Source organism: Fukomys damarensis, unplaced genomic scaffold, assembly GCF_012274545.1.
Source record: "Fukomys damarensis isolate Sample0158 unplaced genomic scaffold, DMR_v1.0_HiC HiC_scaffold_20, whole genome shotgun sequence".
Classification (NCBI taxonomy): Eukaryota; Metazoa; Chordata; class Mammalia; order Rodentia; family Bathyergidae; genus Fukomys; species Fukomys damarensis.
In genome coordinates, this window is record NW_022900932.1 from 8,414,754 (window position 1) to 8,428,147 (window position 13,394).

The 13,394-nt window shown below is 44.3% G+C and overlaps 1 protein-coding gene across 1 annotated transcript in view; it reads right to left on the bottom strand.

Moving 5' to 3' along the window:
• Positions 1-13,394, bottom strand: part of Trerf1 (transcriptional regulating factor 1) — a 177,019-nt gene that overhangs the window by 96,353 nt on the left and 67,272 nt on the right. The window contains exon 3 of the mRNA XM_033766636.1: positions 11,414-11,495. The gene's annotated coding sequence lies outside the window, so the exon portion shown is untranslated. The remainder of the gene's footprint in view (positions 1-11,413; positions 11,496-13,394) is intronic.

Consider the following 13,394-nt stretch of genomic DNA (forward strand, 5'->3'; position numbering starts at 1 on the left):
AAAAAAAAAAAAAAAAAAAAAAGCCTGGGGATGTAGTTCAGCATGGAGGTCCTGGGTTCAATCCCTAGTACTGAGAAAATAAAAATAAAAAGCAAAAAGCCAACTATTAATCTCTCACCAGACAGATCCAGTGGGTGTGATATCATACATCAGGGTTTCAACTGTAGAGTTTAATCTAAGAAAATTAGGTTATGGAGCAAAATCGAAGAAAGGAGAAGCTATATAAAAATATTTGCAACACATAACAAGTTAATGGATATATTGCATATAATTCCTTTGGAAATGACTGGGAAAAAAACACTGCAAAATAAAAATGGGAAGGGACTGAAAGAGGCAATGTACACACACGCACACACACACACACACGCGCACGCACACACACTACTGAGAGTTTTGTGAAAAAAGGTCTGAACCCATTAGTAAGCAAAGCCTCCAAATGAAAACGATACAATACAGTTTTCTACTATCAAACTGACAAAACCCGAAACAAGTGTAATACCCACAATCATCCTGCGTACTCTGAAGTTAGAACCCTCAGACACCTCTACGGATGAGAGTGTAAATCAGTCCACATTTCTGAAGGGCCATTAGATGATAGGTGTGAGTCACCTTAATACTGAGCAAGTTCACTCCCAACAATTTTCCCCATGGAATTAATCAGAGGACTATCAAAGATTCATGCATGCATGAGGATATTTATGGCAGCAATATTCATAATCATAATAATCTAGAAAACCTAACTCTACCATAATATAAAAATGATTAAATTACTAAATACTAATACAAGGAATAATACGTAGATATTAAAACTTCAGTTCTTGACAAAGATTTAAGGATAGAAAAATGTCCACGAAAACAATGCTCTGAATTAAGTGATTCCATTTCACAAAGCAACTATCTACCTCTTATACATTATAAATATACAGTCATGGCAGATTCAACTCAATGTCCAACAAATATTCACACTTCTCTTTCCAAGAGATTCACTGAAAAACAGCTGCTCAGCCAGGGACTACATTTCCCAGAATCCCATGAGCCTGGGGGGTGCCATATGGCCACTCCCTCAGGTACCTTCTTCATGGTCTCTTCATTTGCCAAGTGGACTGGGAAGACTCCAAGGCCCTAGGGAATGAAAGAGCCATAGGAAGGAAGGAGCCTGGGCCACTAAATCACTCTATTGGAGTGGCCGCCAATTAGGAACACCTATAATGCACTGAGTGAGAAGCAAACCTGTATTATGCGAAGCAGCAATTTGGAATTTTACTTGTTTCTACAGCTACTGCAATCCTTAGTACCACACACACAAAATAATAATAAATTAAAAATAAAATAACTCTAGACAGATCCTTGTTCAAAAACACTGCAAGAGGGCCAGGGATGCAGCTCAGTGGTACCCACCGCCTGCCTCACAAGTGCAAGGTCCTGAGTTCGATCCCTGGTACCAACAAAACAAAACAAAACAAAACAAAAGCACTGCAAGGTTAAAACACAAACAATAAATTAGGAACAGCAGCTGCAATTTCTGTATGAAATGTTAGAATCCTTTAATGTGTATAAAGAGCCCCTGTGAATCAATGAACGATAAATATGAAAATTGAGGGAAAATACATAAGCACCTCATTACAAAATAAGAAACACAAATGGTGTATACACATAAGAAAATATTTCCAAACTCACTAGTAATCAAATAAATGCAAATTAAAACGAGACCATCCATCTGATTGGCAAACTTCCACAATATTGTAAATGCAGGACCCAATGCCACAGAGATTATAGTGAAACTGAATGGTGATATACACTGCAAAAACTGGTTTACTACTTTGTCACATTTCCAGTGAGCAATTGGGCACAACATGGAAAAACACTGTTAAAAATTCCTTGACCTCTAGGTATTTGTGAAAAGCAATAAACAAGTATTCAACAGAGATGTCTGAAAGGGAACACAAAGAAATGATTTAGATATCCACCCATGAGGTCTGGTTAACTACATGATAGAGTGTGTGTGTGTGTTCATATAGCAAGATGATATACACCATTAAAATTAGATGTAAATGTTTCTGCCACCTGCCTCACAAGCACAAGGTCCCGAGTTCAATCCCCGGTACCCAAAAGAAAAAGATATAAATGTATTAATGTACCTAAGTACTCATTATGTAAAAAAGGATACAAAGCAACACAGGCAGTTTCATTTACTTATTGCTTGAAAATGTATATGTGCTGTAATTACCTGGGTTATAAATGTATACAGAAAAAGTACTGGAAAAAAAATTTCTTTTTTTTAAACCAGGGATTGAACTCGGGACCTTGCACTTGCAAGGCAAGCAGCGGAACAACTCAGTTAAATCCCCGGCCCAGAATTTTCATTCCAGTGTTGGTAGCAGTTATCTCTGGGGAGTGGGATTATGAGTAGCTTTCATTTTCTTCTTTATATTTTAAATTATAAAGTTTTCAACTATGAACACATGTTACTTTTATTTGATAGTCTGTTTTACTACAAAAAATTCAAACATGCACAGAAATAGCTAGAATATATGTAACCAACACTCGGCTTCAATCTTACTCGATCTGGGCCTAGTGGCACACGTGTGTAATCCCAGCACTCTGGGAGGCTGAGGCAGAAGGGTCATAAGTCACCTTGGGTAACTGAGCAAGACCCAGTCAAAATAGAGAGATGGGATGTAGCTCAGTGTGAAGGCCTTGGGTTCAATCTCCAGTATTAAAAAAAAAAATCATACCTGGATGATATTGTATTATCTTTATGTTCCATATAACTGCGTATCTATCTATCTATCTATCTATCCATCCATCCACACCTACCTATCTATGGACTTTTTTACCTAACATAGCCAAACCCTCCACTGTATTATTTGAAAAGAAATATCTAATATCTCATTTATCTGTAAATACTGTAATATCTATCTTTACAATACAATATCTCACCTAAAAATGAACATTTTTGGTATTATCAAATACTCAGTTTCCCCAATTATCCCATAAATGCCTTTTTACAATTATTGAAAATCAGAATCCAAACAAGATTTATTACATCCCACTGGTGAATCTCTTGAGTCTTTTAAAATTTATTACCTACTGTTCTCCAGCCTCTTTTCTGTGACATTTATTTACTAAAGAAACACATAGGTCGTGTGTCTGACAGAAGTTCCTGGTTCCATCCCAGTTGTTTTCTTGTTTTGTTTTTCTAGCACGGGTGACTGAACCTAGGGCCTCGAACAAGCTAGGCAAGCGCTCTACCACTGAGTTACATCCCAGCCCTTTTCAGTTTATTTATTAATTTAAGTGTCCTGGGCTGGACTCAAACTTACAACCCTCCTGCCTTAGCCTCCCAGAGTCCTGGGATTACAGGCGTGTACCACCAGGCCCAGCTCTGGCGGTGTCCTTTAACGTAGCCTGAAGTACTTCCTTTAGCATGAGCTATAATTCTAGTGCCTAGTCAGCTTCTGGCTCTATTATTCCTCATAAGAGTATTTCAAACCAATCACACTGTAGTTATAAGTAGACAAAACCAATAAAGTTTAAAAAGGCAAAGGGACCCACAGATTGCCAGCCCTCCCTCTGCATCCATTCCAGCAGCCGTTCATGAAGACTGGGTGTCCAAAGTTTTCCTGCAGACAACCTGGATCAAAGCTTTCTTGCTGACTCGCTGGGGACAGCCTTGTTTTTCTGAACACCTCCCTTCTGCCTCTTAAACCCAACTTCACCTCTCCCTGGGTGGGGAAGCCCATGACCTTCGGAGCAGCAGCACCCTTCACCCAGGTCTTGTCTTTCTTTTAAAGATGGGATGGAAGCACATCACGGACAGCTAGGAAATGGGAAAACAGCAAAGGACGAATCACGTCACCTCACCCCAGAAGCACAGCCCTTACGCCCTTTATCGGGGATACACATTTCCTACATAATCGCGAGTCACTAAATATGGGTTTTAATGTTCTTTTAGTTAACACAAATACATTAAAGTATTTATACCACACGGGAAGGGTATAAAAATGCCAAAGACATATATATGTGCGTCCACAGCACAGCTGAAGGAAGAGAGTTCCACCAGCTCCCTTGATACCACCCCCTCCTCCGTCCCCTCCTGTCCTCTCTCCTCTCCATCCCGAATCCTCATCTGCCCTCTCTCCGTCCTCTTCTAGGTCGTGCCGCACCCCTACGGACATCCAAGCCCTGTATTGTTAAGTTCTGCACGCATCCCAACTGTACATAATTGGAACCACACGGCACAATGCCTGGGTTTGCTTTTTGCTTTTTTTCCCCCTAACATCTCTCTTCCTGAGGTTCCTCCGTGTCATGAGCAGCCGTAGCTCATTCATCCGGACAGCACTGCCACACAGCTCCGTCGCACAGTGGACCGTGACATAATTTACGCCGTAACCTCTGCACATCAAATAACATTGTAAATACCCTGTCTCACTGATAAATATCTTCAAAGTAATTATTAATTATTGTAGAGAAATGTATTGCGAGAACTAATATTTTATAGTTATTCAACTGTCAGACACTATTGTGTGTGTGTGTGTGTGTGTGTGAACGTGTGTGTTTGCTTTATAAATAATGCATTAGGGAAGGATCTTTGTTTAAACCGTTTACTAAATATTTTGGTTTATTTCCTTCGTGGGGGATGGGAGGAGATCCATGAAAATGGCATTACTGGATCAAAATGTATGAGTGAATAACAAGACTCTTCAAAATAATGTATAATTTCTTTACAATCTCCCTCCCCCAAATCACTAGAATTGGAGATTACCGTTAAAGAAGTCTTTTTCGGCTCATATGTTAAAATAACACTTTACCATTTTAATCTGAGTTATCTCTTAATTTGAACTTACTCTTTCCAGATATTTGCTTACTGTTGCATTTAGTTATCTACTCAAGTGTCCCACCAAGCTCTTGTACCTCTCTTTTGAACCGAAGCAGTTCATATTATAAAGAGACGAATTCGGCCAGTTACTTCCAATCTTTGCCTGGTCTTTGTTTCCTCATCATTGTCTTTACACGCGGAAATCTTTCATTTTCTGTAATTTGACTAACTGTCCTTTTCCTTTCCAATGTTTTCCTTTTGTTTCTCAGGCACTATTCAATTCTATAGATTTTTCTGTGCCTCTACATTTTGCACTTTAATGGCTTAATCCATTTGTAATTCATTTCGGTGAAGCCAAAATGACTTTTTCCAAATTGCTAATGAGGCATCAGAATTATTTATTGAATAAATTTCCCTTCCTCATTGATTTGCGATGACTGCTTTATGATTTATTAAATTATTTATGCCACAGTCTATTTCTGAGCTACCCCAGCTCACTTCTCTGTTTCCCTCCTCTTAGGACAGCACTGCAGTGTTTTAATTACAAAGGCCTCATATCACATTTTAATATCTGGTAATGCTATCCATTTTGAAATCCATTCGATCTAGTTCCTCTCCCCCAAAAAATCATTTTCAGAATTTCCTCTGATGCTCCCATCTACTTATTCTTCCAAATACACACAGCCACCTTGTGAAATTTTAAACATTCGGATGCTACTTTCGGAATAGTGTAAGATTCAGGAACTAACTTCAGAGACATTCAAATGCTTATTTTTCATCTTAGTACTTAGAAGCCGGTGTTTCAGTTAAGCTCCTAAAGGCTCCTTGGTCTACAACTAGGCAATTTATTTTTATTTTCTTTGTTTTCGAGCCAGGGTCTCACTATGTAGCTCAGGATGGCCTTGAACTCACTCTGTAGCCCAAGCTGGCCTCAAAAATCACAGAAATCCTCCTGCCTCATCCTCGTGACTGCTGGAATTACAGGTGTGCACCACCGTACTTGGCTACAACTAGACAAATCAAATCATAATTCACGATAACTTTATTCTTTTCTTTGCACTATTTATTCTCCTAGTTACTAGCTGATGACTCTGTTTTGACTAAAACAATGTTCTTGCGCCTGTCTTGTTTTGAACTTATTGGTGACTATTATGTTTATATCTACACACCCTCCTCCAAAACCTCATGCTTTCAAACACAGTGCTTTTGGGAGGCAACTGGACCATGGGGGTGTGATACTCATCAGTGGGTTAGTCTTAAAACGTTGCGAAGCAAAGCCTTGTGGGATGAGGTGAGTCCCTGGGGGTGTGGCCTGGAAGTCTATCACCCTCCTCCTCCCTTGATTCCTCTCTGCTTCCTGTCTCCAGGCCATGGACTGTTTCTCCTCTGCCAGGCCCTTCTGTCATGCCACCCTGCCTTGAAGCCAGCTGGCTATGGACGGAAACCTCTACAGACAACGAGTGAAAATAAATCTCTCCTCCTTACGGTTGTGAGTGTCAGGTATTTGGGCTCAGTGAGGAGAAAAGTAACCAAGACAGTGACCGATGACGCCTTTAGTGTCTCACCACCAGTCATTGTAATGCCAGTGGGCTGGATCAATTTCATCTGCCTTATTATATTAGAAATGGTCATAGCTGGATGTGGTGGCGCACACCTGTAATCCCAGCACTCGGGAGACTGAGGCAGGAGGATTGCTGTGAGTTCGAGACCAGCCTGGGCTACATAGTGAGTTCCAGGTCAGTCTCAACTACATAGTGAGATCCTGTCTCAAAAAAAAAAAGGTCATTATATATATTTCTAAGTAGTTTGTAAAATATTAGAAGTTTGATTGCTTGCATACATTTTGGAGATTCATTATGTTATTATGTGTTTTTCTTACCTCATCATTGTATGTGAATCAGTATGGTTATGGCAGAACATTCACATTATTTTTTATTAGCATATGTTTGTGATACATAATTATATTCATTTTGGGGAGTATATATATGTATTTATACACACACACACATATTTATATATCTCACATCTTAACCATTTTTACTTCCCCTTCCGTTTCACATATTTTACTGTTTAAATCTATTTGCTAGAATTTTATCTAAAATTTTTACATTCCTAAATCAGCCTCATGGAGAGACTTCCTTTGGGGACCTGCCAGCTTTCATATCAAGGTCATTTTGGCTTGAAAGAACCATCTGGAAGTTTTCTATCTTTTGTCTAAATCTTCGAACAGTTTATATAATGTGGAAATTATCTGCTTCTTGAGAGTTTAAAGGATTATCAGGCCCTGTCTTATATGAAGTAGTCCACCTGTCACCGGGGCACGAGGGTATCCCCATGTGCACACAACCATGTCTGTCCACATTTAACAAGACGTGCGAGGTATTCGTCCTTAGTGGAACACTGTGCATTAATTTACTGCCTTCCTTTTCTTATAAAAAAGGGAGCAAATGCCCCAGACGATAAAGTTTTAAGAAGAAACCACTTCCCAGGCTTCGGTTCCAAGAGTCTCCTTTTTGGAGGCTGTAAAAGAGACTAGAGAAGGTGGTCAGGGAGTATACAATGTTCTACCATCTACATTTCATTGAAGGTGACCAAGTTCAGCAACCATATCTTTCACACTGGCATACAGAAACCTAAGGTCTGGGCAGACAAGATCACCTGTCCAGCCCCAGGTCACCTCACGTTCTAGTCACTCACCTACCTCAGCCTTAGAATTTTTCCTCTCTTTCACAGCAATAAAAACTCATCCCACAAGTCTTTTCTCTACTGCAGAGCTCCAGGACCAGTAACTGTGGAAGCACTTCAAGGGGAGCCCAAATGAAGACTTAGAGTTGTTGCGGACTCACTGTTAATGTCCGTCCAAATTCATATATTGGCGTTCTGACCTCCAACAGGAGTATTAGGAGGCGAGGCCTCTGGGAGGTGGTCAGATTTAGATGCCATCATGAGGGGAGAGTCCCATAACAGGGTTAGTGCCCCTCTAAGAAGAGGAAGAGACATCAGAGCTTCCTGTCTCCAAGGCCATCCAAGGAAGAGGTCAGGGAAGCACGCAGCAAGATGGCGGCCACTAATACACCACAAGAAAGGCCTCGGAAGGAAACCTTTCACGCTGGGCATCTTGATTTTGGCCTTCCCAGTTTCCACAACTAGGAAGAATCAATTTCTGTTGCTGAAGCCCCTCAGTCTGTGGCATTTAGTGATGGCAACCCAAACTGACTAAGGTAACTAACACTTTCCCGAGACTCTGAGGCGTGGCCTGGGATCGCCCCCTCCTTTCTGGAGCTCTCAGACCAAACCTAGCATTGTGAACTATTTAGGTATCAGGAGATTCTCTCCCTTCCTGCTCGTAGAAAATTAAACTAACAATTCTGTTAATAACTGGTGAGTAAATAGTTCTTTCTCTATACAACGAATTGGATTCATCAAGATTTGCATTAAACTGAATTCTCCCTCAACTTTAACCTTCAAATCCAGTCAAAAGGTATATTTTCTCCAACAACTGCACGTCACACATCACTCCCCTCCTGTAGCTGCTTCTCCACACCTCTGATGCATGGGACAGTACCATGCTGCCACCCTGACAGCATTTTCAGAGGTGATGTCAGAAAAATAAGAACAGGGTATTAAATTATTCTTAAAGCTGAGTATTTTCAGTTCAAAGACTTAGGTTTTATTCTTAGACTATGTCCTTCCCACTCTTTTGTTGGCATTAAAGGACATATTGCCATGAAATGTTAAAAATCCCTCTTTTCCAGGGATTATAACTACCTTTTAACTCAACTGTAGGCTCCTTAAGCTCTTCTTTATTTAGGCTTTCCTCCAAATGAATTCTAATAAAAAACTTCAGTAAAACAAAAATAAATCCATAAATATTTTAATACACTTATTCACCTCATCCCTAACAGAGCTAATCAGTGGCGGACAATATATTTGTTGTGAAGAGAGTTAATTTCCCAGATTAAACATGCACATAAACACATAAAGCTGACAGTATTTTGAGATATATGACACTAATAAAGGTAACATTTATTGGGCCAGCCACTGGGCTAAGCACTTTATTGGATTACCTCAGTTAATCCTCACAGCAAACCTATAAAGTAGGTGCTATTCTTACTCCCATTTTATAGGAGTGGTTATAAATGAGGAGCCTCATTACTGTAATTTAATCTCCACCAGCCCAGAATTTGAGTTTAGTGTTTACATAAGCTATAAAAAGGTTGAATAAGCAAATTAGAACTTAAAGAGGACTGTGGAAGGCACAGTTAACCTATTAGAAGATCCCGTGCCTTAAGAGAGACGGCAAAACACACACCGCCTGCTTCTTAACCGGAACAGTTTGGGGAGATTCTGCCTGAAACTACACTGTCTTAGAACATCTTAAAATTCAGACTTTGGCTCGTGAGCAGGGGGTCTCCTCTCGGTCTCCTTCCCCAAGATTAGTCCAAATTGGTAAACCGCTTCCAGAGACGACGCGGTACAGTAGCTGTCAGCTGCGGCGCCTCAGTACCATGTCCCTCCTCCCCAACAGCACCCGGAGTTCTGTACCCCACTGTATACCCCTGGCCTCCCCGTTCCCACATAGACACCAGCCTGAGAGAGAAGGGACCCAGGAAAGGGGAAGCAGAGGAGAGATGGGAAGAAACTGGATGATTTAGGGCACTGCTGAGCTGCTGGGTCACCTTCTCCCTGCACCCCGTGACTGCGTGAGCTCCCTAACCCCCCTGTGTTCTCCAAGGGTCTTTGGGTTTGCTGTTCAGCTTTCAGGTCTCAAAGAATCCAAACTGATAAAGGGGAAAGAACCAAGAGCATCCCCGGTCTGAAATGTACGTGCTGAAACCCTAACCTGGAAGGCCATGCTATCAGGATGGGGCCTCCCAGTGGTAATGAGGAGGCAGGGTTAACATCCTCATAAAAGAGGCCTGAGAGCCAGGCGTGGTGTCACACTCCTATAATCCTAGCACTCAGGAGGCTGAGGCAGGAGGATCACCACAAATTCAAGGTCAGCCTGGGCTACATAGCAAGACCCTGTCTCAAAGAACCAAACAAAGCAAGAAGAGGCCTGAGAGAGGTCCCCGCCCCCTCCTGCCACACGTGGACTCAGTTAGAGGTGGCAGTCTGCACCCCAAAACCTGAGCTTGCTGGCCCCTCACCCCGACATGCCTACTCCAGGACCGGGCCCACCCGAGTGCCATCTGCAGCCCTTCCCGGCCCTCCTACAGCTTCTCAGCTGTCCTGAACATCTGGGGTCAAATGTCACAGGGTTTCAAACCACTGCGGTGAACAACTGTGTGGCTGTGGGCAGGCCACCGGCCCCCGGGTCTTCTGAGGATGAGAAGGAGAGGGTTCCCGACTCTCACCAGAGTGGAGAACCCCTTCGGAGCTGGAGCAGGGGTGCATGCCAGTCATCAGCACTCTGAGAGGCTGAGGCAGGAAAATCTCTACCTAGGCCACTTAGTGAGACCCGGTCTCAAAATAAAAAGAAGGGCTGGGAATGTGGCTCAGCAGTACTGCAAAACAAAAACAACAAAAAATAAAAGCACTCCCTTTAGCACTGCAATTACCCTAGGTCAGGGAGCACTTGCTTCCTGCTTGACCCAGGAGTAGCTTAAAAATCAAACCACAATCAGGTGCAATAAAAAGAAAAGATAAACTAAAGCAATCAACTCTGAGCCCCAGTCAAATGAGGGGGACGGTGCACACACCGAGCCCCCACCCTCGCCACCACCTCTGTCACTAAGAGGGTGCGAGAAAGAGATGCCTCTTGCTCAGTCGGGGTTTATAGGAAAAGAAGAAATTAAAATTCCACTTCCACATAAATGTACCGACCCCCACCAGCACCTGTGTTGGACCCGACCGAGGAATGCTGGCTACGTACGCATTTCCTAGAGGTAAAGAGAGCCCAGAACAGCCCACGGTATGCGAAATGACTAGGAAGCCCCGGGGCCAGTGGGAGATCCTCAAGAATGGGCCCTGGCCCTCTCTGTGGGATCCCACGGCCTCTCTGCTGCGATTCTCCACAGACCCAGCCATTCCAAATCCTTCTCAACACACAGGGCCTCTGTCCTTTGTATTCTTTTTGTTGTTGGTTTAAAAGCATTTTCTTTTCTTTTTTTTCCTCCGTCCAGTACAGGGGATCGAACTCAGAACCTTGCACTTGCATCCCCAACCCTTTGTTGTGTTTTTTTTTTTTTTGGTACTGGGGATCGAACTCAGGACCTTGTGCTTGTGAAGTAGGCGGCGGAACCACTGAGTCAAATTCCCAGCCCTGTTTGTGGTTTTCAGACAAGTTCTCACTGAATAACCCAGGCTGGCTTCAAACTCCCAGCAATCCTCCTGCCTCAGCCTCCTGGCCTGTGCCACTATACCCAGCAATGGATTCTTAACTATGTGCAACCTCTCTGCAGAGGGAGACAAGACAGGATGCCCTCTGCCCCATCCTGGATGACACTGAACTCCCATGTGCAGATTCTAGGAAAGAGGCCCAGAGCAGCCCTCCTCCCCCTCTTGGGAATTTCCGAAACCCCAAGGTCAGAGAAATGATGCCCACCCCTCGGCCACACACTGGGCTGGTGCCAAGAACCCCAGAGATGGTACCTGCTGCGGGAGGCGAGGGTGGTGTGCTCAGGGCCGGGCTGCTCTGGCGCCTTCCTCCTTCCGCATCCTCCGGAGCCGGGGCCTGCGGGAGGGACCCAAACACTGAGTTCAGGAGACGTGGTGACTGACGCAAGGGAAAAGGAAGGATGATCTGGGCGGGGCCGCCCAGGGAGACCCCAGGCCCCAGTCACTGAGGAAGCCCCTGAACCAAGAGTCCTCAGGGCTCCTTCATTCCTCTTATGCTACACCTGATCCCCCAGCGAAGCCACCAGCAAGTGCTGTGAGCTCTGGCTTCGAGCCGCCTCCGCCACTACCGCTGGGGTCCAAGCTAGCAGGTGCCCCATGCACTACCGTAGTAACCTGACCTCCAGCCTTACCTTCCCACGCACTGCAGGCTGAACCACGGTACGGGCAGAACGGGTCTCCCCAAAACTGTATGCTGAGGCTCTAACCCCTCGGAGCTCAAGAGAGACATAGTTGGGGAGGGGTCACCTCAAGAAGCAATGACTGAAATTGCGGTTGTGCTGATGGAGAGCGCGGACCCTAAACCCACGGGACTGGGGTCCTCATAAAACAGAGAAATGCAGACCCAGAGAGACGTGTGCAGGGGACACCACGGGAAGACCGAGGGGCCTGAACTAATCCTTGCCTCGAGTCCTCACAGGGAAAGGCCCTGGAGACACCTGATCGCCACGCTTCCAGCCACCTTCTGCTGCCACCGAGGGGCACCCCGGGTCCCCAGCTCCCTCACATGACCCAGCTCTCAGCCTGGGCAAGCTGCTGGTGGAGCCTGCACACGCCTGGGGACCACTGACAGGGCCTCCGTGGCCCACAGAGCAAGTCTGGTGCCACGTGACTGAAGGGCACAGGGTTTGCAGAAAATGCAGAGAAACTGGGAGGAGGGGGGCAGGGTGTGGCCCTGGGAAGCTGTGGGGAGCTCACCTGCGCTTTGCCTGGAGGAGGCCAAGGGTCTGATAGCTTCTTTATTTTTTAGTCTTTATTTGTATTAGTCCAGATTTGAAGTACCTAATGGTCACACTCATCGTGGAAGTTGGTTCATGTACATAACACATCTATATTCTTTTTATGTCCCTTCCCGCTCCCACATCTCTTGTTCTCCTTCGCATTTGAGACAGATCTATGTCCCTACTTCCTATTACAGTGGTACCTCGGTTCTCAAACTTAATTCTTTCCCCATAAGGTCCGCAATGAACCTAACCATTGATTTTGATTTCGTTCATGTCCAATTCAGTCTGTGGCCAGAATCACAGAAATAATTAAGTTCATGAACCAAGGTACCACTGTATCTCTTTTAGTGCTCTTTATATTTGTCTCCATTAAGAGAAACCAATGATATTTAAGCTTGTGTGTCTAATTTATTTCACTTAACATGGTGGCTTTGAGGTGCATCCACTTTCCTACAATGATTTAAGTTTATCCTTCTTTGTGGCAGAGTAATACTCCACTGCGTGTAAACACCACCTTTGCTTTATCCATTCATCTGCTGATGGACATCTAGATTTAGCTATCATGAGTTGTGCTGCTAAGAGCTATGCTGAGGAGGAGGACAGCTGGACTGGGTGTTCCCTTATCCCGAATCTGCAGATTCAGGGTCTTAGTGTTCCTGCTCAGCCCCCTTTCACATGTGATCAAGGACAGACAGATGGCCTGACTTCTTCCTCCAGGGGAGAGCTCATCATGGGAAAGCCCTGGCTGAGTGGAGGGCTCATTGTCACCCTGAGCCAGGACTGGGTGCCGGAAGTGAGAAAGAAACGGCCTCACTTCCGGGAAATCAGATTTGATCACCTTGCACCACCACCCAACCCATCTGGGGTTCCAGGGCCACAGGGGAGGATGAGCGGGAGAGATGGGAGTCAGGGAGCAGAGAAAAGGGTGGCCTTGAGTGACAAAGGGCCTGGGAAAAAAGGCAGTGCTGCTTGCTGAGAGCTCCTTGTGACTGAGGTAACAAGAAATGGGAGTC